General features: G+C 44.1%; 1 protein-coding gene across 3 annotated transcripts in view; it reads right to left on the reverse strand.

Annotated features, from left to right (window-relative positions):
* CDH11 (cadherin 11) overlaps positions 1 to 26,661 on the reverse strand; it is an 82,385-nt gene extending 55,724 nt beyond the window's left edge. The window contains exons 1-2 of one of the 3 annotated variants that reach the window (XM_048316465.1): positions 26,568 to 26,661; positions 25,581 to 25,732 (exon numbers count right to left, since the gene is read on the reverse strand). The gene's annotated coding sequence lies outside the window, so the exon portion shown is untranslated. Of the gene's footprint in view, positions 1 to 13,307; positions 13,634 to 25,580; positions 25,750 to 26,567 lie in introns of those variants that run through there. The other 2 variants (XM_048316466.1, XM_048316467.1) reach the window with 2 other exon arrangements.
* Between the last annotated feature and the right edge of the window lie 315 nt (positions 26,662 to 26,976).

Consider the following 26,976-nt stretch of genomic DNA (forward strand, 5'->3'; position numbering starts at 1 on the left):
AATTAAGTTGACATTTCCTGAAAGTTACCCACTTACATTTAACCTTTATCCAAAATTACATTTTATTCTAAACTCTTCAATAATAAAATGCATGAGGCATTAAGGGAAAGTAAAAGCTGAATTTCAGAATCCAGTTACCAAGTGATCACCACCAGGAAAACGATGGTTACTCTGAGAAAGTTCCAGTAACTTCAGAGGAAACAAAATCAAAAAATCACTGATTTTTAGTCGCCACATAACAAATATTGATAGTTAGGAGAGGTTTGTACTTAAAAGCTGAATTGGACAATGATGAAAGATCCTGACTACAGAAAGTGTTGAAGGGTATGAAGAATCTGGTGACCTCGATGGAAATAACTGGAAAGTATTAATTAAATGCTCATATGATTAAGTAAATAAAAATTAGAAGGTGAAAACAAACAGTCTAAGGCTGCAATGCTCAACCTTGCAGATGAATTCCAGGCTTAAGAATTCATGAGCCAGGTGGATCAAAAGATGTATCAGCAGCACAGGAAACATAACAAAACAATTAATAAAAGAGACTGTATGACTCATTCAGGTGTCAGGGAGAAAATGGCATCAGACACCTGAAAGCATCAGCTTGTAACACTAAATAAAAGGTTAAAAAAAGTTTTATGTATTTAAAAACCTTCAGGAAAGCTTAGCTGCAAACTTTCTGGTGCCTTCAATGGCAAGGGTGGATAGTGATTAAAGCTGGGAATTCTGAAGATATTTTTATAATGATTTTTTTCTACAGAGTCACATTTTTCCAACTTCATGATAGAGGGCAAGACACACAAGTCCATTTTTATCTTTGGGTGAGGAAAACAATGGAGGTATTTTAAGTGCAGTGTGAGGATAGATTGCTTGTTAGATTCTTGAGTCCATTGACATCTTTTAAGTAGAACAAAGAGAGATGGATTCAGTCCCGGATCTGGAGACAACATAAACAAATGTAAAAATAGCAGTGTGAGCATGGAACAGCGAGGCTGAGTGGGGGATCCTACAGGAGTGGCAGTTTCTGGTGGGATGCTGAGGGTCTTCTCAAAGTGGTGAACGTGGCGGTGGTGCTGGTTGAACTCAATGATCTTAAAGAGCTTTTCCAAACTTAATTATTCTGTGATTTTATGATTAAAAGCAAACTGTGGATTTCTCTGCTCTGTCTTACAGAGATGAACAGCTGTGCCTTGGGCTCCTGGATACAACCTCAGCAATCAGTTGTGATGAGTGGAGCCTCACTGCAGCCTCCTGAAAGCAGAGAGGTTTGTCCGTATTTAGCTGCTTACCCCAACTAATTAATTCTTTCTCCATAATAAGAAATTGAAGATAGTCTGATACACCCATGAGCCATTATAAAAGCTATGCAAATATTGCCAAAGCACCATAAATATTAATTTCCTATTAAAACATTTTGATCAAATTCACACACTTTGAGATCCTATATCTGCAAATGCTTCCCTGAATTCAGATTACCAAGTGCATTTGCTGAAACAGCATATTTTGGGCAACTATTCATGGCAACCTTTCAAGTTGTCATTGCTAATATTCCTGTCAGAATCCAAACTCAAAGAACTACACATCCATTTAGGAAACTGAAGGTTATCACACGTCACTTTGTACATCACGTCAACCCAGCTCCAAACACTTCAAACAGCCCACAAGAAATGCCTGAATAAACACAATTGCACTAACAATGCGTGTCAGTGACCTTTTGCAGGTGGTCAAGTGAGGTGAGGAAAGTTGATGACATACATGGGTCTTTGCTGAGTCCTTTGCTGAAATTAAGTAATTTTCAATTATGTTAGTATGTAATTATTGCATGAACATACTGCAAGTGGAAAAGTAGGATGACACTCGTTAAATGAATTCTTGTAACAAAATTAAATAACGCTATTAAAATACTCAAAAAGAAACTACTCTGTGTTTTTAATTACACCAAATCAGCACATTTTTCTTAGAATCTCAGAATCCCAGAATGGTTTGGATTAGAAGGGACCTTAAAGCCCATCCCATCCCACCCCCTGCCATGGGCAGGGACACCTTCCACTGTCCCAGGCTGCTCCAAGCCCCAATGTCCAGCCTGACCTTGGGCACTGCCAGGGATCCAGGGGCAGCCCCAGCTGCTCTGGGCACCCTGTGCCAGGGCCTGCCCACCCTCCCAGGGAACAATTCCTGCCCAATCTCCCATCCAGCCCTGCCCTCTGGCACTGGGCAGCCATTCCCTGTGTCCTGGCACATCCACCTGTGTAATTTTAACATGTAAATTCTGAGGAAAGGAGAACACATGACCAGGATTTTATGGCAAGGTAGGAGCATCTGTTTGGATAAACCACAGTAATCACAGTTAGAATTTCTCCTTAGCTCCATCCAGTTGAACGCCCAACACTTCTGCTGTCAAATCCAAATGAATTGTATCCCAATTTCCAACAATCATTAGCCATAATTATCAAACATGATGGCTGCCTCAATCACAAGCAGTACAGAGAGGTTTTGTAGTTCCCCCCACTTGAGCTGAAATGCAGGTTTGGTCAAGATTATTTCCATTGATATGAAGCCAAATAAAATATATCAGGTCTAGCATTATTTTTATTATCCAACAACACAAATGGCTTTGCTGCACTGAAACAACAAACATCATGAGAGGCAACCAGATGGCATCTGATTTACTCTCAGATTTTAGTCCCACAAAATTAGGGAAAAGGAGACAAGCTGAGCACAAATTCAGCTCATTAGAAGAATTATTAAGAGATTAAGCCATGCTGGTGTATTATTCTGCACTCCTGGTAAGATGTGAGCAGAAGCTCAGGCTGATATTGGCGCATCTCTGCAGTATTTAGCAGCACTCCATCCTCCTTCATCACCATTTAGTACCTCTCCAAATAAACTGCACACAGATAAAGAGTAAATTTTTCCTGTTCTTGGGAAGGAAGAACTCCAATTCAATAAATTGATATTAACTTTTTTAGTGTCTTGCATTAAATGTGTTTTCAGTACCAGTTTCAGGTCATATTTTTCTCAGGTGGTTTTTAGCTGGAGATAAAACATCCCATAACTGCTCCCTGTTTAACCAGGGCTCAGGATGAACCAGCTCCAGCTGGAGGCACAGCAGGATGGGTTCACAGTGTCTTTAGGAAATGCACAACTTTTTCTGGATGGACAAAATGCCATTGCAACAACTGCTGTGCCAAGGCGTTGCCTGCCTTTCACTCCAAACTCAGCAAGTTTTGCATGCCTTAAAATTTACATGCTCTTTTAATTTTCACAACCTTAAGTATCTTCTGTACATCTGCATTGGTAACTCTTCTCCTGTTGTGCCCTAACTGACCTTCTAAGTCCTAAACCCCAGAAGCAAAGAACACATTTTGCTTAATTCATGTGACTTTTGTATGTAGAGGTGACAAAAAAAAACCCAGAGCAGTCTATGAAATACAGAGCAGTAAAAAAAATATGGAACATAAAACACTGAGTCAGAACTCTCTCCTATATACACAGAGTAGAAACCAAAATGCAGGCCGTTTCTACTAAATCTAAAGAACAATGAACAAACAGAATAGAAATTCATGGTAAAGTCAATATTACCAAAAAAGTAAGTATTACTATATATACATACTACATATAGTGTGTGTGTGTGTGTGTATATATATATGTATATACTCTCTATATACTATATATTAGTATATAAAATATGTTTGTCAAGCACTTTTCTTAACCTGCCAGCAAAGAAAAGATCTGGTGCCAGCTGATCCTCACCCTGTATTTGGACTACATCCCCACAGCACAAACTCACAGTTTCATTGCTTACAAACCATAAATGCTGAAAGGGAAATAACCCCTCAAAGGTTCCCATGGAAAGCAATGCTCCTGGCATTTGTATCTCCCATCCCTTGCATCTTTTCTACCCTTGAGCATCTCCCTCGGTGTCTCATCTCTGCTCAGCAGCTCGAGCCCATCCTAACCTACAACACCCATCACAGCTCTGACCTAGAGACAAGCCAGGCAGCTGAGTCTGAAAGAGCAAGAGCCTGGCACTGGCACTTCCCTCAGGTACCAGCAATAATGGAGGGCTTTTTGCACAGCTGAGAGAAGTTCAAGAGCCACGTGTGCTGCTGGAAAATTGCTTGTGGGCAAGAAGCAAGAGGGTGTAGCAGTATCCTCATGTGACAGCTATGGGCAGACCCAGATACACATCCAGGACAGAGGTTTGAGAGTTTTCTTTACTTATTTTCTGTCCTACTTTCAGACATAGACAGAAAAGCACTGCAGGCCTGCAGTAAATATGTTCTGCACCTATAAACTTTACAGAGGAAAGTGGAAATGGTGCTTTGCACTGAGGATTGTGTCACACTGTGCGTGAATGACACATTGTTCACCAGCAACGTATTAGTGGCATTTCCAAGCTGAGAAGTGCTTAATTGTGCTAATTTAATATTGATGTACACAGTGAGCTACAGCTCCTGCAGGTTCTGAACTGAAGGGCACTGTTGGTTGCTGTTACATCCATGGGTTTTTGGTTTCCTGCACACAGCTTTTATGTAAGAAAAGTCTTCATCCACTTCAGATTACTTAGATTGGAAACTCTTCCTGGTTTGACAGAAGGACCTATCTCCTTAAAGCCTCCAGACTTCTAAAACCATGTGCAAACATATTCCAAGAGATGGGCACAGCCACCTGGGATGGTGTAAAGAGATGAATGGCCTGGCTAAAGGCCATAAAACAAGTCTTTGAAAGAATCCACGGAGGTAGGAAAAGAACCCACATTTTTCACTAAGATCTCTCTAGATTAGCAAATGTGACATTAGCCATAGAGTCTATCAACCTTTTCTGTCAGTTTCTACAAGACCTTAAATCCCTTTCCTCTGGCATCTCTTTCTCTTGGTGATAACAGTGTTTCCTTAAAATTGTGACTGTAGAAATATTTTTTTAAAAAATAGCAGAATCTTTGGAGATGTCTAAATTAGCAATGTCTCACTTTCTCTGGCTCCCTGAAAATTTGGGTCCAGCCTACATCAGAGATGCCTCAGCCCTTCCTGACTGACAACAGTGTAAGACAAAAAGCTGAGAAGATTTTCAGCTGGCAGAACCCAAGTCATTTCTGCATATGAGTTTTATCCATGAACTGATAAAAGCATTTCTTTGCCAGCACATGCTGTGCTTAAAATAAGGAGCGTTGTTGATACAGATATCCTGGCAGAACTATATCAGCAAACACTTTCTGCTGCAGAACAGGACCCAAAACATATCTTCTTCACAAGAATCTTTTTTTTTTCCTTTTTAAAGTTTGAACCACAAAAAAACATCAAACTTGGAGCAGAAGTTTTGGTGAGAGTACATTTCTTTAAGAGATAACTACTACATTTGGAGAAAATTTTGTTTCATGCCACTATCCTGATCTGAAACTAATTACAAATAGTAATATTAAAAGAAGGAATCATTTCAGCCCCCTGACCTGTAAAGGCCACCTCTATTCCATAGCTCCAGGAGTCTGTTCTGGTGGAATTTCCCTGTTCCCATCCCGCAGAACAGACAGAGCTACTACTGCTGTTACACCAAGCAGAAGGCTTCCCACTAACTGCACATACATTTCCATGCTCCATACCACTTCCAAGATATCCATATATTCTCCTAGAGAGAAACAAGAGGCAGACAAAGAAAAAAATTTGGCAAGTAGTGTCAGCTGAGTCCAACTGATACTGTGTGGGTGTCAGCAGTTCCTCTGAAGTTCAATCTTATGTCTTACCCAAAGACAGATTTGCTGGTGCCTGAAAACTGTTACATGAGTCATTTACTAAGAATACTAAGGGATGGAATTAATTTTCCTCTGAATTAAAAATTCAAGGCTTTTTTTCTTTCAGGAAATAAGTAGCTAAAATTACAGCAAGTCTGTCGCTTTATGATTTTTGCCTGTTTTAGCATCTGAGAAACCATCACTTTGAGGTAGTAAATGTCCTTTCTTTTCTGCATAAAGGATTGCAATTGCTGGATTTATGAGTGAAATAGATACCTGACATTATCCTAAAAGAAGCTGGAGAAAATAATAACAGTTCAAGAAAAAGAAAAATAAATACTGAAATTCTATATCATAGTATCTGAAGAAAATACTTGAATGAAACTACTACCCTATATTAATTTAATATTCTTTCTTTTGAAAACTTAACAGGTCCTTAGGATATTATTACAGAGTTTCAGCTGAATTTTGTCTCATTCTGTAGTACTCTCACACCTCCTCAAGGAATGTTTTACTACAGGAATAAAATATTTACATTTCCTCTGTTTGAAATGAAGAAACAAGAAATCAGAACTGAAATAGTCATATTGAAGTAATTGGAAGAGAACAAATGAAATTCAAGGAACATCTTGTGAACTGATATACTTTGAAGAATTTTACAAAATTTATTTTTAAATGATAAGGACAAGACTATGGATTTCACTAGAGGTCCATGAATCCAATCTACACCCCTTGGCTTTCCCAGACTCTGTAAGAATATAAAAAACATGCACCATTTAAACTGAAATAGCACAAGGGATATTTTATACAGAAGAAACACTGCAAATGGAATTTGCCTTCTCTGAGCTAAAATACGCCAAATAAATCTGAAAAGGGTAATACAACAAATTCTACCCTTTATTTTCTTATTATCAGAATCTCTTAAGAAAAGCTTTGGTATTCCTTCACTCAAAGGTCCCTATTCCAATGGTGTTTCCTCCAAGTCACTTCAGAAAGAGCAACTCACCCAGGATGTTTTTTGGGGTGAGGCATCTCATGGCTGCAGCTCAGGCCAGCCTGGTTTGGAGGGGTCAGCGCAGGTTTAGGCAATGAAAGCTTGTGCAGCTGAGTGAGCTAGGAGGGCTGTGGCATCTTTATCTTGATCATTCAACAGGAGAAACTCCTCTGAGGAGCGCTTGGGCTCGGTGCCTCGTGAGTGTTGTGGCAGCAGTAATCCACTGCTCCTCACTCAGCTGCCTTGGGCAATCCACGGCCTCTTCAAAAGCCTGCTGACACTGCTTCTGAGGGTATTAACTGGCTGTTTCAGTGTTGTGCACAACATTTAGTACTCTCAAAATGTTGAAGTATGTAATTATGCTTGAAATAATTAGAATTACAGTTTTAAAAAAAAAAAAGAAAGAAAAGGAATGCAAACCCAAAACCAAAAGGAGAGCAAAAGGGGGATTAGATCCCTGCAGCAGGTGTGCTGGAAAACCTGAACTGAGGTTGGGAACCCAGTCCCTGTGGCATTGTGAACCCTCAGACCTCAGCCAGATTAGCAGGAGGAATCTCATGTAGCTGAAGGAGACCAAGAAAGTGAAAAGAGAATCCATGGTATGAGTGTATAGAAAAATAGTCAGTAGAGACATAGGTTAGAAGATTCAAGCACTGAAAAGATGAAGCAACATTGGAGTGAAAGTTTATAAACAAGAATTAATTTTATATCTGTCTTTCATCTGACAGAGTGCATAAGGAGCAAAGAGGATCCATGTTCTTCCCTGCTCTGGCTCTGCTTATGCTACCCTACGTTTCATCTCTCATGACGGAGCCCATAAAGAGCTTCCTGCAGGATAGAACTTTACATGAAACAAAGATCATAGGTACAACACCTCCATGACTTTGTCTTTGTCTGCATTTAACCCTATTAACCATCCTCAAAAGTTCTGACACCTTCCACACAAATATGTGCCAGCATTCCTTTGCTATCCAAGAATATATAAAGTTGCTTATCATCCCCTACCCCAATGCTGTAACCTGCCCAAAATTCTCTGAAAGCACTTCAGAAAAGAGAAACACGGAATTGGTGCTGGTAATAATGCATGAATCATATTTAGAGTCAACGGTCCTTTTCCCCACAAATCCTAAGAAATTCTTGGGAAATTTCTGGAAGGAGCAGTGATGTGCATCCTGTGCTCAGTGCCACAGAGCAGAGCAGAGAGATAATTACCCTGTGAGCACGGAGTCAGTGCACTGTAACAAAGGTGCCAAAAATCCCAGTGCTGTCATTAACAGCTGCTGGCTGCTTGTCAGCTGCGAGTGGAGCACAGCCCTGCACTGCTGATGGGCAGATGAGAACACACCTGAACACGGCAGGATATTTATAAAATCTAATCATGCAGGGGAAAAAATACAGCCGTTGCCTCACAAAGACTTGTCGCACTTATTTCAGGTACATGACATCTCATTTTTCCTCTCAAGCTGGCAGTGTCATATTGCTGATCTTTCCCTATTTAAAACTAAGTTTCCAAAAACCTATTAAATAGGTTTTAATAGGTCTAAACCAACTGGACTTTTTGTATAGTCCCTGGATTGAAACAGGATCAAGGAGAGAAAGAACCATTAGTGGGATATTTTGTCTATTTGCAGCAGATCTATTTCCTTTGAAAGCTATCAACACCAATATTTTTAATAGTTTCAAAGCACCAGATAAATAAAGGCACTTAAAACAAGGGGTTTCTACTTTCACTTCTGTTTTATCATGTAAACTATCAAAGAAATTGCCTCTATGCACTACTGACTAAAAGAGGAATACCAGGAATTTCTGGACTCTGACTCAGGCAGGCAAAGAAGGACATTAGAAAGGTGCAGCCTCTAAAGCACCATCACATGTAGGCAGCATGCAGGTTTGAGTGTAGGAAACTCCAGATGTGCACTAGAAGATGAAAAACCCAAAGTGCCATTAGAACAGAGCTTGGGAAATGAGGCACAGGTCCTGGAAGAGGAACATGTCTGCAATATAAAAGACAGGGATGATATGATTTTTAAAAAAATCCCATTCCATGTTCCAAAAGAAGAAGAGTACAAGTTGGAAAACAGCCCCAGTGAGTGACCCGAGGCTGCCTAAGTCCTGTCCAAACCACAACATCCCACTCAAAGATGAACCATCCCCTTGTTCTCCTGCCTGGGCGCCAAACTGTCCCTCCAGGGGTTAGAAAGGAAGTGTGGTTGGTTTTTAATCACCCTAATCTTAGGCACTTCTCTAATTGGATTAGCTATAGCCTGTTGGAAAAATAAAAGTGGTCCTGTTTAATTGTACATCACAGCATTTACAACAAATAGCTGCTATTTCAACTGATTAATGTACATTTTATTTTAGCGGCTGTCCAAGCTCTGTAGCCATTTCAAGAGACAACTCGCTAAACTTGTAAAACATTTTAACTTTATCTGATTTCTCTTCCATCTCTCACACCGAGTTGTAAAACACATTTTTCTTATTCACATGGAGTGCCACAGACAGAGATTTGGGCTGAAGCCTGATCTACATGACAGCTGCTGAAGCCACAGACAAGAAAAACTGTATCTGAAATTGCAGGGAGCGGGCTGGGAGCGATAGCAGTCAGGGAGCTGCTGAGCTGGGTTAAGAAATATTGCCCTGACTGTTGCATTTTATTCTCATGGCAGTAGCAGTTTGAGTGCACTGTTTAGGCTTCAGCAGCTCTTATTCCCCTTGAAAGCAGCGGGACAAGGCCAGCTCGGAGGTGCTGCTGCAGACTGAGATTTCCCAAGCCGACCTGGCTGGTTTAATTCACTGTGCTATTAATGCAAACACAGAGCTGCTCGTGCTTCCCGCAGCCTCCAGCTGCAGCTCCCCGGAGAAGGCACATCCTCGGGCAGGACGAACTGGTATCGCCCCTAAAATCTCTTCATACATTTCCACTTTTGCCTGTATTTCCTTGGCCCTCCAGGAGCGGCCATTCTCACCCCGGCAGGCGGTCTCCCTGCAGGTGGCCCGGAGGAGCTCTGGGGACATTTCCAACCGGTGTTTTTTCAGCTGGTGCTTAATCACCAGCAAGATGTGCTGATGCTTGAGCAGATTCCAGAACAGGGTGCGGCTCAAGAGAGATTTGAACTTCACAAGAATGTTCTGCAAGGCTCCCAGGATCAATTTGGGGTGCCTGCAGCTGGCCACAATGGGTAGGGAGGGGAGATAATTAAAAAACTGTGCACATTCCCTCACCCCCAACTCTGCAGCTCCTACAGAAGCACTCTAAGGACATGAATCCTGAGCACACACATAGTTTATCCCTGGGAATATGGCTGGGCATATAGACAACCAAGACAGACTTGCCCTTTCTATGTGTCTCTCTCTGCAAACCTTGGTAGATCCTTTCAGATTTTTAAACAGCATTTAACAGATGTGGAGAAATAGTAGGAAAATGAGTAAGGAAGAAAAAAGATGGAAAGTAGGCAAGAGAGTTCTTGCCAGAGGAGCTGGAGAGCAGAAGGAGATGGGATTTTCAGACTGTGCAGCACATACAGCAACTTCTGTGAAAAGCTGGGGGAAAAAGTGACCACTGTTAGGGCTTGAGAGTGTTACAGCTTAATCACCTTAATAGGACCTCTTAGAGGTGAGCTCAGTGCAAAATGAGCCTCCCCTTTTCTGGGATTTTCTTTCTCTCAAAGGCTAAGTGGCTTTACATTTGTCTTTGGCACCTCTCTAAACCAACTGAGCAGCCTTCTCTCTAGGCATTAATCTTAAAACTTTGGTGATGTGAACTCAGAGTGCTCCCTCTCCTTTTTCTGTGTGCAGTTGTTGTATCTACAGTGACAGAACTCTGTTTAAAAGCCTTTTGGCAGACTTTGGGTGTCAACAGTCTTGTCAAAGTCTCACTCCAGTTTCGAGCAGAGATTGAAAGATTCACAGATGTCAGATTTGTGTCTGCTCCTCCACTTACATAACTTGCAAACACAAGTCATCACGCATGTAATACACCCACAGCCCCTTTTCTTAGCAGGGGATAAAATAATACAATGCACTTCGGGAGCTTTAAACTCTTGAACTCAGATGAGGGATTTAAGGATGTGTTAAAAAAATTATCTGAATGAAGGTTTCCATGAAGGACTGAAACACCTGTCCATGTACTCTCTTACAAAGAGCGTGGCTGCCAACATCTAAAGATATTCTGCATTTCTCTCAGGAGCTTTGCTTTGATCAAAGGTAGATAAATCTTGTACTACTACCTGAATTTCTGTTCATGCTAGTACAAAAAAGATATTTGTTTATACTGTTGGATTGTAAGATAGCTGGATATAATAAAAATAAGTGTAAAGGCCTACATTTTAGTCTAACTATCCTTGGGCAGCAAAAGGGAGAATGAAACAGTGCCACATCCAAAACTCAGCAACTGAAGATCTAAACGATAAATCTTATGCTCAGAGATTCTCCATAGAGGGCCTGTGTATCCAAACCAAAAGATGCATTACATCCCTCATTTAGATAATATTTTTAGCTCCTACATTTTTTTTCCTCTATTTGCTAAAATATATAATCTTCTATTAAAAAAAATAAAATTTCGCTAAGCATTTCATTTTCATAAACACATGTTGACCTTGGCAGACAACAGTCTGCGATGGAGGTTTTCATTGACAGCACCTTAATTGCTTTATGGCTTTTTAATCCCTAACTTAGTCCTGAAAATTTTCATACAAAGAGTCTATGTAGTAATTGCCACTCAACAAACATAAAAGACACCTTTCCGTTCATGTTCTCAGTGTTCACCTTCACTCAACAGCGGGTTTATATCATCTTTCTCCCTAAATCAGGAAGCACAGCCCAGTTTTCAAGGCTTTCCCTTAGCCCTTCTCTTCTTTCAGGATGATATTTTATCCACTTTTAATTTTTATAGGGATACTTCTCCTCAACAAATATTCCAAGGAACTGAAAGTCTTGTGTGATTGAATCACCGGGTTTATAGAAAACCAGTTATAGCCAAAATTGCCAAGGTGGGTGTGGGGAAAGAAGGAATATTTCAGCAAGATGTGGCCCATTATGCAAATTTGTCACCACATGCCGTACATAATGAATAAACCTTGTGCTCTTAACACTTTGATTACAGACTATACAGACAATGCAAATTAAAATTCCTGCTGCTCCATAAACGGAATAAGAGGAAATTATGTAAATTCTAACACATTAGATTGATTTGGTTGAAACAAAACCTGCTCCACTTGATGTTTTAGGGGAAGAGCCACAATTACAATGATTGAGAAAGTGCAGTGTTAATGAAGTGTGTTATAGCTAATCAATTCCTCCTCCTCTGGTAATGGCACGGGCATGAGCTCTGCCACTGCATCATCCACTGCCCACAGAACCTCGGAGCTCCTGGGGCACAAACTGAGGCTGTCATAAGCTCCTGTTTGCATCAGAGAACTCACAGCTGTCTCTGACTGACATTCCAGAGGGGTGCATGTTCTCATACAGGATCATGGAATGGTTTGGGTTGGAAAGGATCCTAAAGATCACCCCCTCCCACGGGCAGGGACACCTTCCACTAGACCAGGTTGCTCCAAGCCCTGTCCAGCCTGGCCTGGAAAACTTTTTGGCAATCCTGCCTGGCTGTCTGGGATGCTACGGGAAATCCTAGCAAAGCAACTTCCCCTTGAGCGAAATAATCACCTTTCTGCTGGCTGACTTCTCAGAAAATGAGGAATGAGGTTCTCACCTGGTAATAAACTGACCGTGTTTAGTTCATGGAAATTAAAAGCAAAGTCTTTCAGGCTTAAAAGTTCCCTGTCTAAATTAAAGAAACTGAAAAATGGGACTCGATGGTTTTAAAACTTTCTAACAAAACATTCTTCCAATAACAGTTGCCTGGGTTTTGTTGTAGGAATTTGAAATGTCTCTAAAACACAGCACAGTTGATTAAATTCTGTGGCCTGTAAGGAACTGTGGTACTCAGAGCTGATAGACCTGTTCTACAGTTAATCAATAGATGAAGGTTATACCTTCTTTACACCAAGCAGAGGAACATCTCTCCAAGCATTGTCTCACTATTTAAACAAAATACTCTGTAGATCTTCTCACCAGTGAGCTGCAGAATACTGCATTGCTAACTTAATTATTTACTGTGTTGTATAAAATAATCAAGTAGTTTATTTATCGTATTCTGCATTTTGCAGCCCTTTCTCTTAAAAAATTCCATTGCATTTTTAAAGATAAGATTTTCATTTGCAAAAGGATCTGCAGCATTAGAAATCTGTGGCTCTTACCTCACAGGTAAATACGAGCAGGTGGAATGAGCCACTGTTTTATTTTCTACTTAGGTAACTTTTTTATCATTCCCAGAAACATTTGTCACCGCACATAGTGACTGCATTTGTTTCCTCTCTGTGTTGATTTGTCTCCCACTAATTTATTTTTGCTCCTGCTACGATACAAGGAAGCACAGAGACATCTCACTGCCTTCAGCAGCAGCCTCACACACAGGACTGGTGTAGATTGTGAATCAAACGCATCCAAAACCAGGCAGGCACAAGGAGAGCTCCTATGCAGAAATGACGTAGCACATAAACACACAACACACACACCAAGGCTGGCACTTACCAGAAGAAATTCTAGTATTTTATGTTTGCTCCATGAACAAGGAAAAAAGAGGGGTCAGGCCCACAGCTGAGAAGGAAAATTTGGCAGACCGAGAAAAGAGAATGCAAAAATAAAAAGAAAAGGGAAAGATACAAATTTCTCCTAGAAATAAAGCAACATTTAGTTCTGCGGGCTGATGATCCATTCTGGTGTCAGCACACGTTTCTCTGCTACGGTTGGGGTTTTAAAAATGCCAATCCATTTTCGCTTCATTAATTGTGAACTATCTCTGCCGCCGCCGCTGTGAGAGGCACAGGGAGCGCTCGGGACTGAGCTCTGCTCCCTCAGCCACGAGCATCCCTCCCCTCCCGGCATTTATGCCGGCTTTTGGCCGGGATGCTGCGGGAGCCGCCTCCCCCGCACAAGGGTGCCCAGTCTAATTGCACCGTGCTAATTAGAATCTCAAAGCGTGACGTGGTCAGAGAGCCACTCAGAGCTTGGCAAAGAGAGATTTGCAACCCAAAATGAGAGACATCGCCGGAAAATGAGAAACAGGGAAAACTACGGCAACTAAGTGACTGTACAGGAGCAGGAGCTGAGCATTTCAGCATGGGACAGATGTTTTCTTACATAAAACAGACACAAAGAATCACAGTGGTAAATACCTCACCCCACAGGAATCATCTTAATTTCCAGCTCACAAAGACCTTAGAAAACTCAGTCTCTCCACATTAGCTTTTGCTCGAATTCTTTGACTTCCCACTTCTTTGTTTTCAGGAACAGGCTCTCTTTGATGTTGGAATATTAGAAGGAGTGAAACAATAAATTTCCCATATTCTAATATCCAGGCATCCCGAGCTTGTTCAAGGACCCCTTGATTCATGAAGGCAAATAATTAAATTACCTGAGCTTTGATCAAGGAGTTGCTGCAGTCCCTTTTTGATGTCGAGTGTGGCTGTTTGAAGCTCCACACAGATAACTGGCCCACGTGGGGTTTAACCCTTCGGGTAGCAGACTTCAGGCAGCGTTCTGGCATTCCAAAGTGAGCCCCACAGCATCATTTGGGAATGCTGCTCCAGTAGGAGCACAGTAGGCACAGTATGTCCAGGAGATCCCTGTACCACACGCTTGATGGCATGCTCATTGAAAGGCTGAACCTCTCTCTTCTAAACAAGCTGAAATTATTTCCCAGTCTAGTCAACTTGTCTTAATATTAGTTTTTGGGAGCTGCTCTTTAGATGGCACGACACTGAGAGATAACAATGCTGCTGAGAAGAAAAGGGGTTTGCCTTGGCAATGCAGGAGTTTTCATCACGTTCATGCTTCCCAACTATTTCCCCCAAAAGAAAAGTGAGTGGGCACAGACTCCTCTAGTCAGGTGAAACAACACTCCTCAAATAGGAAAACCAAGTAGATTTAAGCCTTCCCTCTCCTCAATGCAAGAACCTGGATGAAATCATCTGGGCCGTGACCAAGTCAAAGCCCTGATCATGCTGGCTGCACAAAAACGGAAACTAAAGTCAATGCAGACGCTGTGCTCTCAGCTGATTTGCCATTCTGACTATGATTACTGAGAGAATTCCTCTCCATAAATGAGGAATTAGGCTCCTCTTCATTCATTCTAAGATTCTTTCGGGACATGAGGAGGTTACTAAAAGGACATAATTAGAAGGCATAATTAGTGTATAGCGATCTCTCACTCAGTTCCCTACACAGCTCCAACAACACAGCTATGGATACATCCCTAATTTTAGCAGCTGTTCCATGGATTATGGAAATGACCTCACCAGACTACTCAGATGTGGCAAAAACAGTTCTGCAACAGGACTTTTTCTGGTCCCATTCACAGCAGAAAGGCATCTGTCCTTCACAGTACAGTTGTGGAAAGGATCCCTGTCATGCAGAGTGACATCTCAATTCACAGGGATACAGGCTGCAAAAAGCATAATGAACATGCCTGCCTTCCCCTAGATAACAGGCAAATTATGTGGGGGCATGAGGATGTAGATGGAAAGCCAAGTATTTACGTGTAAAATGCTTGATAAATTATTAGAAAGTTGGGATGTTTCTGATTTGTGGGAAAATAAAACTTGGGGCCTTCTGCAAAGCCCAGAGGGGAAATGTGCATAATGAATCGGTAAGAATGAGAAAAGAAGTCAATGTAGACACAATTTTATGCGTTTTTCATAGAGCCAGAGGAGCAGCACATATAACTAACATGTGAAATGGGAAACCTTCCTCCTTGAGCAAACACTCCTGGTAACACCAGTGAACAGCGTTAAAGGAAGAGCTGCTGGTCTCAAATTCAACAAGCAATTAGCATTCATTAACTCAGAGTAATAAAATGCCCAAGGCACTTATGGGTTAAATATAGCCTACTTTAAAGCACATGGAAACAGTTAAAACACAAGCTTTACTCCAGTTTATTTTGAATGGTTTCATTTCTAGTAAAAATGGATGTGATTTCCAGATGGGAGATACCTCTAGGCAAAAACATTCTCCTTCTCCCCTCCAGCAGGCAAAATGATCAAATGGCAATGGAAAAGTCTTTTGTACACATGATTAATTTCATTTACATTATTTTCTTAAAAAGTATCAATGACCTTCTGTAAATTTTTTGGGGAAAAAAAAGTCAATAGAAGTTAAAAGTCCCGAGTTTTGTTGGCTCTCCTATGATGTACAACTTCCAAGAAATGACTTGCTGGTCACTCATTTTTGAAGGGGAATACCATAAAGGCTGAGCTGTTCCCCAGACTGTTTGTGGGGACAGTCAGGAGCAGGATTTCCCAGCTCTGTGACCAAAATACAGAATGTGCCCAGTCCGTCACTGGTGGGAGACATGCACAGTCTGGTCAGAGCCCTCAGGATCCCAGGAAGGCAGAAATTCCAGAAACACTCTCCCTGACATCCAGCTCATAAAAAAAAAAAACAAAAAACCAAGGTCACAGCAATGAGCATCTGTCAAATCTTGGTAAATCTCAGAGCTGGCACTTCCTCTGCCGACTTGGTTATTTCAGCCCAACTAATTTCGTGTTGAACTTGATTGGATAATTAAGCAAATATCAGTGTAATTTCATCCATCTGATGGTGCATTGAGAGCATTCCTGACTGGTAGGACCAAAACCTGGCTTAGTCCTGGGATGCACAACTCCACCTAAACTCAGACACAAAATCAGTGTAACAACCGAAACTCCTTGAAATGCCATATCAAGGGCACAGATCAACAATCCCAGTGTCAGTGAATAACCCCATGGACTCCAGCACAATTTCTCTGGTTTAGATCAGGTTCACCAGTCTGAATTTAACCAGCAAAGTGCAAACATCAGATAAACAATTTAAACTCATCTGCTCATAAAAATTATTTAAAGAGACTACTAACAACAATAACAAAGTTCTGAGCATGCATTAACAAAGGTGGACATTACCCATGCCTTCGAAAAGTACAAATCCACACTGAAGGGCACAATAAGGTGGAACTCTATGTCAAGTCCATGCCATGAGGAGAAAAATTAGCAATTTGACTTTTGACTTTTGATTTTCCTCATGTGTTTTGACTGCTCCTTTAAAGCCCAAGCCAGCAGCCAGTTGGTAATTTGTGATGCTCCAGAATGACAGCACATCACTGCAGCCTGGAGTAAATCCTCGTGCTACATTTTCCATGGAGTTCATCATGCCCTATTTCCATGTGACAGATGCATATTGCACATATCTAGTAAGGCAGCAGGGCTGGTTCCCATTTCCTCTCTCATGAGGGTGTTTAAGTATTTCTCAGATCACACTCTGTTGCCTCGTTTGAATGTGGAGTTTTATTTTCTTATGAAGTAAATAATTACTGAAGTCATTGAATGTACTGGGAACTAATTTTAGCTGCTCCCAGCACTTTGACATATACTGAGACAAACACACAGAAAAATGAGGTTTTGCTGTTGGATCCAAAAAGTGAAATAATGTCAGCGGAAGGTCACTGGACATCAGCTCCAAGCTTGTTGTGAAGGGGTGTGATTGCCCTGCAGGCTGGGCATGGAAACCTCACTTAATTCAGGGAGTAGGAAGAGCCAGAGGAGAAGGCAAATGTTGGATAAGCCTGAGCCAAGGAAGCCGAGAAGAATGTCTCCACTTTTGAACACAAGTGGAGATGGCTGAGTAAAGGAGAAATATGAAAATAAAAAAGAAAGGTCAAAGAGGCCTCTGTACCTGCTAAAGGTGATGTTGTAAGAGGGCAAAGTTTGCATTGAAAAGTGGGAAATTCTGGAGGTGAAATGTTCACTGAATATTAGATTTGGAGCTGCAGAGGGAGAGCAGGATCTAATAAAGTGGGGGCCAAGGAATCGCATGCACATATCAGCAAGTTCAGTGAACTCCAGCTGAAGGTGCAGGAACCTGAGAGACCCCAAACCAAGCCCAGGAGCACAGGCAGGACTCCAAGGGCACAGAGACATCAGCCTTAACTATTGAACATGGTTCATTGTGACCCAGGTCATGCAGGTGCCCCAATTAGCTCTGAATTCCCCAAATCAGTTTTGTTTGTCCAGGACTGTGGCCTGCAGCACAGGATTGGGAAGCTCTGAGGAGCGGATCAGCTAAAACCAGTTTCACCTACAGGGCCAAAGCACCAGAGAAAACCAAAGATCTCTAAGAGGATTTGTAACTCAATACCTGAAACACAAACATAATGAATTTATGAACATAATTTTTCATATAAATATTGCAAAATTTACGATTTTCAGGACAGAAAGAGCAATTATGACCATCCTGTCTGACCTATAGCCACATGTATTCCTACCTAATCAGCCCTTTTGTATGTAAATGACAAATTGTTTGCATGCAAATGCCACTGCCTGCTCTGTTTTCTTCTGGCTTTAGTAAAAGAAATGCTATGGAAATTGCCACCGTGCTAAAAAGAATTGAAATGCATACTAATCAGCCATATTCTCCCAGCTATACCAGCTATAATTGGAACAGTAACAAATAAAAAGGCAACAATCAGCAGTGGACAAAATTTTCTCTTTGGATCAGAGCCTCAAGTAAAATTATTATTCAGCTGCTTTCAAAATTTTGGAACCTCTTACGTCTGGAGAAATTGGGTTTGAAACTGTGAATGAACAGTGACTTTTCACTAATGTGAAATGTTGAAGATCCTCTCTGGAATTTCAGTTGCAAGAAAAATATGCTGAAAGAGAATGGAAAGGAGCCATTATCATAAAAAATATCTGTTCTCTGTGTGCACTGGATAAATGTTTGACTGATTCTCAGTTCCACCAGGCTGCTGATCCCTGTGGCTCATGCAATATGAAATGGGAGGGTTTGATCAGTGCTCTGTACCTGCTGAGTTAACCCGGCAGCACTCAGCTGCTCTGATACTGCTCCTTCCAGGAAAACAGCTCACAGTCATTCCTGCCTGGCCAGGCAGTGCCCTGAGAGGAAGAAATGCCCTAAGACCTTGTCTTCAATGGCCAGCTACCATTCTCACCTCAGCTGAGTGATGCTGAGAAATATTTAACTGCACCAGTGTGTGGTCAGGTCTCTGAAGGGAGCACTGCTCTGGAGAGGATGAGATTGAACCCTGGAGTTGAATCCCAACACTTCAACTGTTTTTTCCATTTCTAATGGGACCATTCTTAACTTCTAAATGCCATTCAAAGTCCTGTATTTATCTCGGGATCTCTCTTTATCAAATTAAACTATGTCCAAAAAATAGGGATAAACTTTTTGAATGTCCTTTCCCTTGAACAATATAAAGGTTGCAAGCCTTACTTGTTGCTTCCATCAAAGTTTTCCAGTCACTTCTATAAATGAGTGTACAAAGTGCACATAAGATGCAGGCAGGTCCGTGACTAAAGGTCTGGGAATCCTTGTTTGGGGACTGGCATGGTTACAGATATTTTACTTGGGCAATGAAAATACATTTATTTTTGGTTCAAATCCCAGCCAGCTTTGCACAAGCTCTATTTCTTTTGCTTGCCTTGTGTGTGTGTTTTTTTACACCCAAAAAAAATAAAAACTTAGTTGATAAAAGATGAAAGGAGTAACTGAGTTACTCATTCAGCAGCCAAGATCTGTGAGATAATTACTTTAAATCAAGAAGGGACAGACCATTTAAATTTATGACTTAATGCCGACACATGCATGTATTAATAAAACAGTTAGCATTAATGGAAATAGGGTTTGGTCTCCTGATTCCAATAGAGCTATCATTTCTGCTTTCCACTGAACTAATGACTTAGCCTTGGCAGAATGATATGTATGCATGTATTTAACTATTTAACTTAACCACTGAGACCAATTAATGTGTTTCTGAAGTTTGATTTTATTTAAAAGTATATATCAGCAGCCTCGCTGGGATCAAAATTATGTTGAACCAGAGTTTATATGGCAGCAGTTTAACCTTAAGTGTAACTCTCTCACTTGGAATATCTGATGTGAAAGGAAGAGCACTAAAATGTGGCGCAGAAGAAGCAGCCCTTCAATGGGATTGGCACAGAGTTAAGGAAGTTTTGAGCTTCCCAGGCCAGCACAGACTGTGTGATTAGGGGCTCACGTGGGAGGCAATGGGGCTGTGAGAGGGCACGGCACAGATTTACTGTTTGTCCTGGTTTGGAGGACAGGATCCAGGAACAAACCTGTGCACAGCTGACCCAGCCAGACTGAGTTCAGGCTGGGCTTGCTCATGGGGCACGAAAACCTGCACCAGTTGCACCATACAAGGATAGGGGAGTTAAATGCTCGGTGCTGCACTGCAGCTCGCAAACCTGTGTGTTTTCAAGGGTTATTGAATCAAATTCCTCCTGCTCATCTCTCCAGCATTCCCCTGCACGGGCCAATGTCCTCACAGCACCACTGGGGGCTCATGGCAACGGTGTCAGTCTGCACCAACACAATTTAATGAAACCTTAACTGTAATTGCTGTCTAGATAGGCATTTCCTGCAGCTGAAATCCACATATCAAAGTCCTGTTCAATTTTGTCAGCATTATAATACTCCATGATCCACAATTTCTGTTGGTTTACCTATAATGTGGATACAGTCTACCTGTTGATGAACTATTAAATCATCATCGTAATAATGAATTCTATTTGGGAACCTCTTGCTGCACTGTTCACCAATCACTCTGGAAAATCCTGGCTCCTCTTTTGCATTCAGTTACTTGGTCCTTTTCTTTTAATCCATTTACATTGATTTCTACCACTCTAACTCTGCCTGCCATTGCATTCCAATTAAGAATTCTGATGAACTCTTGCTGATTCAGAAGGGAGAGGACTCTCACTCATTGCCAGACTTTGGAGGAAAAAAAAAAAACAACCAACCAACCACACACACAAAAACCCCTTAGAATTTGCTTAAGCCAGCACTTTAAAACCGAGGAGCTAAATCATGGCTCGTGGGGCCGGCAGAGCTCAGCGGGACGGGGATGCCTGGGAGCCACCGCGCCACCCAAGCTGCTGTGGAAGGAGCTCCGATGCCCCTGTGAGGCAAAATGAGCCTTAAAGTCACCTTCCCCCTGGGCACTGCTCAGCAGCACGGCTGCCGGCTCCAGATCCTCGTCTCTGAACTCCTGCTGGCTCGAAAGGTGCCGCTAAAGTCCCTGCTAATGTCCCAGCCCTGCGGAATCTTCTCGGGAGGGCCTTGAGCAGCACTGGCAGCCCGAAGTTTTCCTCCCAGCCCGAGCACAGGGAGCAGCTGAAGGGATGTTCCCTGCCCTGCAGCACAGAGGATGGACACTGACAGGTCTCCTGTGCCCATTTGTTTCCCTGTGCAGGAGCCACTGACACTCTCGCCAAGGGTTGCTCCTCTACGATAATTCTTAATTAATATCCTCTCTCAGGCCATTGACAGAAAATTGTACAGCTATCATGGCACTGTGTTGCCTGGGTTTGGCATCAGTTGTAGGCAAGAACTTGGGTTAGGTGCATGAATGAACTTCTCTGGCTGCACGCAGTGGATGTTCTGCAATATTGTAGAGTTCTGCACTTTGTTATTTATGGTCTATTCTTTTCATACACAGGAATGTGGTTGGTCTGAGTCAAATCAAAGATCCAGTCTGTCGGAACACTCCCAGAGAGGATGTCTTGAAGAGTGTCAGAAGAAGGCAGGTGGAATAAGCCTCTTTCTATGCCTGCAACCGTTTCACATCTGTACAGCCATGCATGTCCTTGCTGGTGAGTGTCCAGCTTGGATGGGCTTTGGAGCAGCCTGGGATAGTGGAAGGTGTCCCTGACCATGGCAGGGGGTGGAAGGAAATGAGCTTTAAAGTCCCTTCCAACCCACACCATTCTGTGGCTCTCTGATTTCCAATCATGGGTAGTGACAACATCTTTTGTATTCCAAGGTGCTGCAGGATATATGGAAGTGATTCGGACCAATCTGCTTTATTCAGTCCTTCAGCTGTAGGCTCCACTGATCTGGATGTGTACAGATTGAACTAGTCCAATTTGGCCTAATATGTCTTTTTTTTTTCCTCCTATCAAGGGTGTCTTTACAAGATCTCTCTAACCTGATAACATCTCTGAAAGAAATAAATTTTATTTTGTTGTATCATTTTTTTCCGCCTCTCTACTCTTGGCATGGCATGAACCGGCACTGCCTTAGAGAAGGGACGAAAGAGAGAGCAAAACCCTTCCAAGAGGGGGGTTATTCCACACCCAGCCTCCAGCTGTGGAGTCAGCTTGTCTGCAGACAAGCCGGACTTCCAGCATCCCAAAACTCCTCCGCCAGAGCCAAGACGGTGCCGTGCCACTGCAGGTGTGGCGATGCAGCGGCTGGAGGGCTGCTAAACCCCGGGCAGCGCGGAGCGTGATCCCGGCGCGGCGGGTCCGGCCCCGCATCCCGCGGGATGCTCCCGGTGCGGGGAACAGAGCCGGGAACGGCTCCGGGAGCAGCGCGGCGGGTCCGGCCCCGCATCCCGCGGGATGCTCCCGGTGCGGGGAACAGAGCCGGGAACGGCTCCGGGAGCAGCGCGGCGGGTCCGGCCCCGCATCCCGCGGGATGCTCCCGGTGCGGGGAACAGAGCCGGGAACGGCTCCGGGAGCAGCGCGGCGGGTCCGGCCCCGCATCCCGCGGGATGCTCCCGGTGCGGGGAACAGAGCCGGGAACACGCGGGCCAGCACTGCCCTCTGCTGCTCGCCCGCGGCACCGCAGCCCGGCCGCCGCCAGCCCCGCGCCCCTCGGAGCAGCCACAGGGATCCAAGCCCTCCCTCACCCGGGGATAATGCACCCAACGGAGCGATTCGCTCACAGCCTAAGAGCCCTCAGCATCAAAGCCCCACACAGGACTGCTACATTTCCTCCTAAAATACTATAAAAGAGTTTTACTCCACGTCCAGCATGTATCAAACCGGACAGCTACAGTGCTCCTCGACCGGTAAGAGATAACGTATCTGACGTAAAAAGACATAGATGACATAAAATGGCCATAAAGTCCTCTTAATTCACCCAGGCAAAGCGCCCGACCCAGTCTCCATTTAAATCAATGGCCATCTTGTCATTTCTGTCCCCAGGCCTTGGGCTGGCCCCAACAAAGGAACAATGAAGGCTGAAGTGCCATTAAAAACATAAAAATGGGTATGGCATAAGAAATTATAGACAGATTCTAGCTGAAAATGCTGGTAGAGGAACTCAGACACACACACACAAAGTCCAGGAAGTATGTTGCTAAACTGTTTCAAATTAATTGATTCCAGATGAGACCTCTGCTTCTCACACACTGAAGATATTTCACCAAACATCCAGCTCACAAAATGGATTCAAAATTCAGTTAGGGGGTTCACCAAAAAGAAGAGATGCTAGTTTTAGGTGTGAGATGACTTGAAATGTCTGTGATGTCTGAGCTAGAAATAGCTTCTATTGTGGAATTCTCACCACTAAAAGGTTTGTTTGTCAAGTTGTCCTGTTACGTTACACAGAAAATAAGAATGCCAGTCTCAGTCTACTGTAACTCTGAACTTCACATATGTTCCTTACACTAAATTAAATATGTCAGATGTTGTCAGAATAGCATATTAATTGAAGCTGAAATCACATGATATACTCTAAAGCATTTTATCAGATAAATCACAGAAATCACTCCAATCTTTGCAGTTTCCCCATATTGTTATGCAGAAGAAAAATTAATTTAGCTGTCCTATCTCTCAATCAACCATTTCCAATCAACATATTTTCCTCTGAAACTGCTGCTGATAAATTGCAATGACTTATCTCATCCCTTTGCATGTCCTATTGTGGCAGAGTTTCTGCTAATGAAGTAATCTAGTTCCTACTGATTTTTTTGGACAGGCAACACTTGTAATTGTAGCAAAGTTAAAGCTGATGTGGAGAAGCCTATAAATAGCATTCTCTGTTCATGCTCATTCTCTGATGTGCAAGGCTGAAGTAAAATAAATAAATAAATAAATAAATAAAAATCCTATTTCAGGGCCTAAGAGCAAGAGCCTGCCAAAGAAGGATGTCCTTTAGGTAAAATTTTCCTAAGGAATTTCCAATTCTTTTACTGAAGATCTTGTTCTTAGTTCTGTAACTTTATTTTGTTCTTCTGCAAGAGGCAGGAGAACTGCTTTTGAACTACAGCCAGGAACTTCTGTTTTCTAGAGCATAGACTTTTCCAGACTCAGAAATGTGCTGCAAGAATGCCTTGTGTGTTAAGGCATGAAGTCAAACCAGATCTTGTGCTGCCAATTTCCCCCCTGCTCTCGCTGCCCCTCTCCCAGCCACACGAACTGTGCAGCTCTGCCATGGATCTGCTGCTCCTGAGCAAACATCTGCAGTTCCACTGCCATGGACTCGCACATATCTCCGCTTATAAAATCAGTCCAAGGACCGAGCACAAGCATCGATTTGTGTTCCAAACCTCAGCAGACAGACCTGGCTGAGGCAGATGTCAGATTAATTATTGCAGGACTTCTACACTGAAAGGCAATTTATTCATTGGGATCTGTTAGCCAACATGGAAAAAGAGAACAAAGTATTTACCTGGAGAATCACACAGACTTTGGAAACATTGAGGCAGACGGAAGAGCAAGGGAGGGGGAAAAGAGATGGACAGCCAGCAGTGCCTGAGTGCGTGCTTCCCTGCTCCTGAGCCTGGCTGTGCCTCTCCTATTCAACAGTTCCATTATTAAATAATTCAAAACATTTAATTTCTTAATAGAGAGGCACGGAGTCTGTAAAAAGCTTATCGTATCACCATCACAAATCAACAGGAAGAAAGTCTTTCCCAGGGAGTTGCTAGTAACTGGAACGTGAAAAAGAAATGAGCATTCTCCTCATAAAGGGCCAATTTCTGAATTAGTGACCTCATTTGCTAAAGAGGTTCCTTTGTCACAGATATCTGGGTAGGTAAATACAGTGTTACACAGCCACTCTGTCCTTTGTAGCAGCGGTACAAAGCAGCTCTCCCAGCATATACTGGTACTCCTCACCAAATGAATATTTAAAAGAGTAGACAATAAAGGGGGACTTCTATAGGAGGTGAAGGCATTTGTATCATGATGTCAGACTGCTATATGTGCTCCCGAAGGGCTGCACAGGAAGCACTTTTATTCTAAACTTAATGGTATTTATGGGGACCCGCAGCCTGATCTATTTTACCTTCCTTGGGGATGTGCTTATGCATGCATCACCCAGGAGTCTAATGCTTTTTGGACTAGCCCGTGCTAGAGACAGATACCATTTTGGTACCTTGTGAATAGTAATGCGTTTGAAAGCCAGCAAAATAATTAAATAAATAAATATAGGAGGGGGGAAAGGGTATAAATCAAAGTCCTTCCCTTTTTCATTCTGGCTAGAGTAGTCTTCGTTTCATGCACTCCTAATTCCTGCATATCCATTTCGTGCCTGGGAGCTACGGCGCAAGTAAAAGATTTTCAGTTCGGGGCTTTCGGCATCTGCTTCTCCAGAGGAACATTTTAAAACGACCAAACGCTCGCCCTCCCCCTCCCCGCCCCCGAGCAAGAACTGAAGGGAGAAAAAAAAAAAAATAAAAAGAATAAAAAGCAGCGTCTGCCAGAGCGTTTTCCTTCTCCCTCCGGAGAGCCGAGCGCGCCCCGGGGCCCCGCGGCCGCCGCAGCGCCCGCATCGCGCCCGGCCCCGCTCGGCTCCGCTCCGCACACCTGCCCGGCCCCGCTGCCGCCAACTTCGGGGAGCCCCGCGAGCATCCCCCTTTCGGCACCCCCTTTCCGAGCCGCCCAGCCGCTCGGCCCCCGCCGCTCGCCTTCCCCTCGCGGTCCCTCTCCCCTTGCGGGGCTCGCAGCGCTCCCCGCACCGCGCTGCCCCCGCCGGGCTCCCCCGGCTCCCCCCGCTCACCTGCGGGTCCGGCGGGGCTGGCGGCGTCCCTTGGCCGCCTGCGGAGGAGGGAGACGAGGCAAGTCCCATTCACAAGTGGCCGCGGAGCGGGCACGGCAGCATCTTCAGCCTATTACACTCCAGCGGCAGCGGCTGCTGAATGAGGCTCCGAGCTAGTGGCAGGAATTAGAAAGAGGGAGGGAGGGAGGGGAAAGGGGAGAGGGAGGGAGAGGGAGCAAGGGGAGTGAAGCAAGATTAGAGGAAGGGAAAAGCTGGAGGCTGTTGCTTCGTCTCGATTTTCGTCTCCCTTCCCCCCAGCCCAGGGGAGCGCAGCCCCCCGGCCCTGCCCTCCCGCAGGGCCCCGCTCCTGGCGCTCCGCTGATGCCCGCGGGGAGAAGTTGGGGCTGGAGGGGCGAAACGAGAGAGGGAAGGAGCCCAGGGCAGCGTCCCTGTGCCCGGGCAGGGGCGGGGTGTCCCCTCCCCACGAGTCGTTCTGCACCCTCGCAGTCACGCAGGCACCCACGGGCACGGCTGCGAGGGGGCCGGGGACCCACATCCTGCGGCGCTGGTGCCCTGTCCCTGTCTGTCCCTTCCCTGTCGCCTCTCTCCGGGCTGCCCAGGACCACCCCACGGCGCCGCGGGTGGGCTGAGGCCACGCCAGAGCCCCGCGGCCGCCGGAGACCCGCGCGTGGGGCTCCCCCCGCCCCACGGCACCGACACCGGGCTGGGCTGGGCGGCACGGACAGCGCCAGCATTTTATACTCAATCCAGTCATGTTTCCTGTCAGGAGCAGACATTTGTCCAGCAATAAAAAAAAAAGGGGGAAAAAAAAGGGAAAAAAAAAAAAAAGACAAAGTTCCTCAAGCATTTCTGGATGTGGAAAAATCTTGGTCTCATACAGCTCACAGCCAGAGGCCAGGTCAGGCCTGGAGGTGGAGGGGGGACTCTTTCCTTCTCCACCACGCCTGCCCCAGGGGCTGCCCGTCTCCCACTCGCCGTTCTTCTCACCTGCAGTGATTCCCAGCAGTGGCGGAGCTCCGTGAACGCAGGGAGGAGCACCCTGAGCCCGTGCACCCATCCACACCAAGAGGCAGCACGCAGCCCCCTCACAGCCACGCAGGCACAGGTGAGCCTGCAATTCCCCTCTCACCCATCAGCATCCATCGTGCCCCAGCCCCTGTGAGCACAGCCAGTGCCATCTGTGTGGCCGTGGAGCAGAGCAAGGAAGGATGCAACACGTGGCCCCCTCAGAATAAGGATTGCATTCACTGCCGGAATAAACCTGGTACCTCTTTGTGAAGATATTCTGCCCATCCTCGGGCAACCCATCCCTCTCTGCTCATTCCCCAGGCCCCAAGGCAGCACTGGTGCTGCTCTGGGACCACATCACTCGGCCCTGGAGAACAAGGCTTTTATA

Source organism: Corvus hawaiiensis, chromosome 12, assembly GCF_020740725.1.
Source record: "Corvus hawaiiensis isolate bCorHaw1 chromosome 12, bCorHaw1.pri.cur, whole genome shotgun sequence".
NCBI lineage: Eukaryota > Metazoa > Chordata > Aves > Passeriformes > Corvidae > Corvus > Corvus hawaiiensis.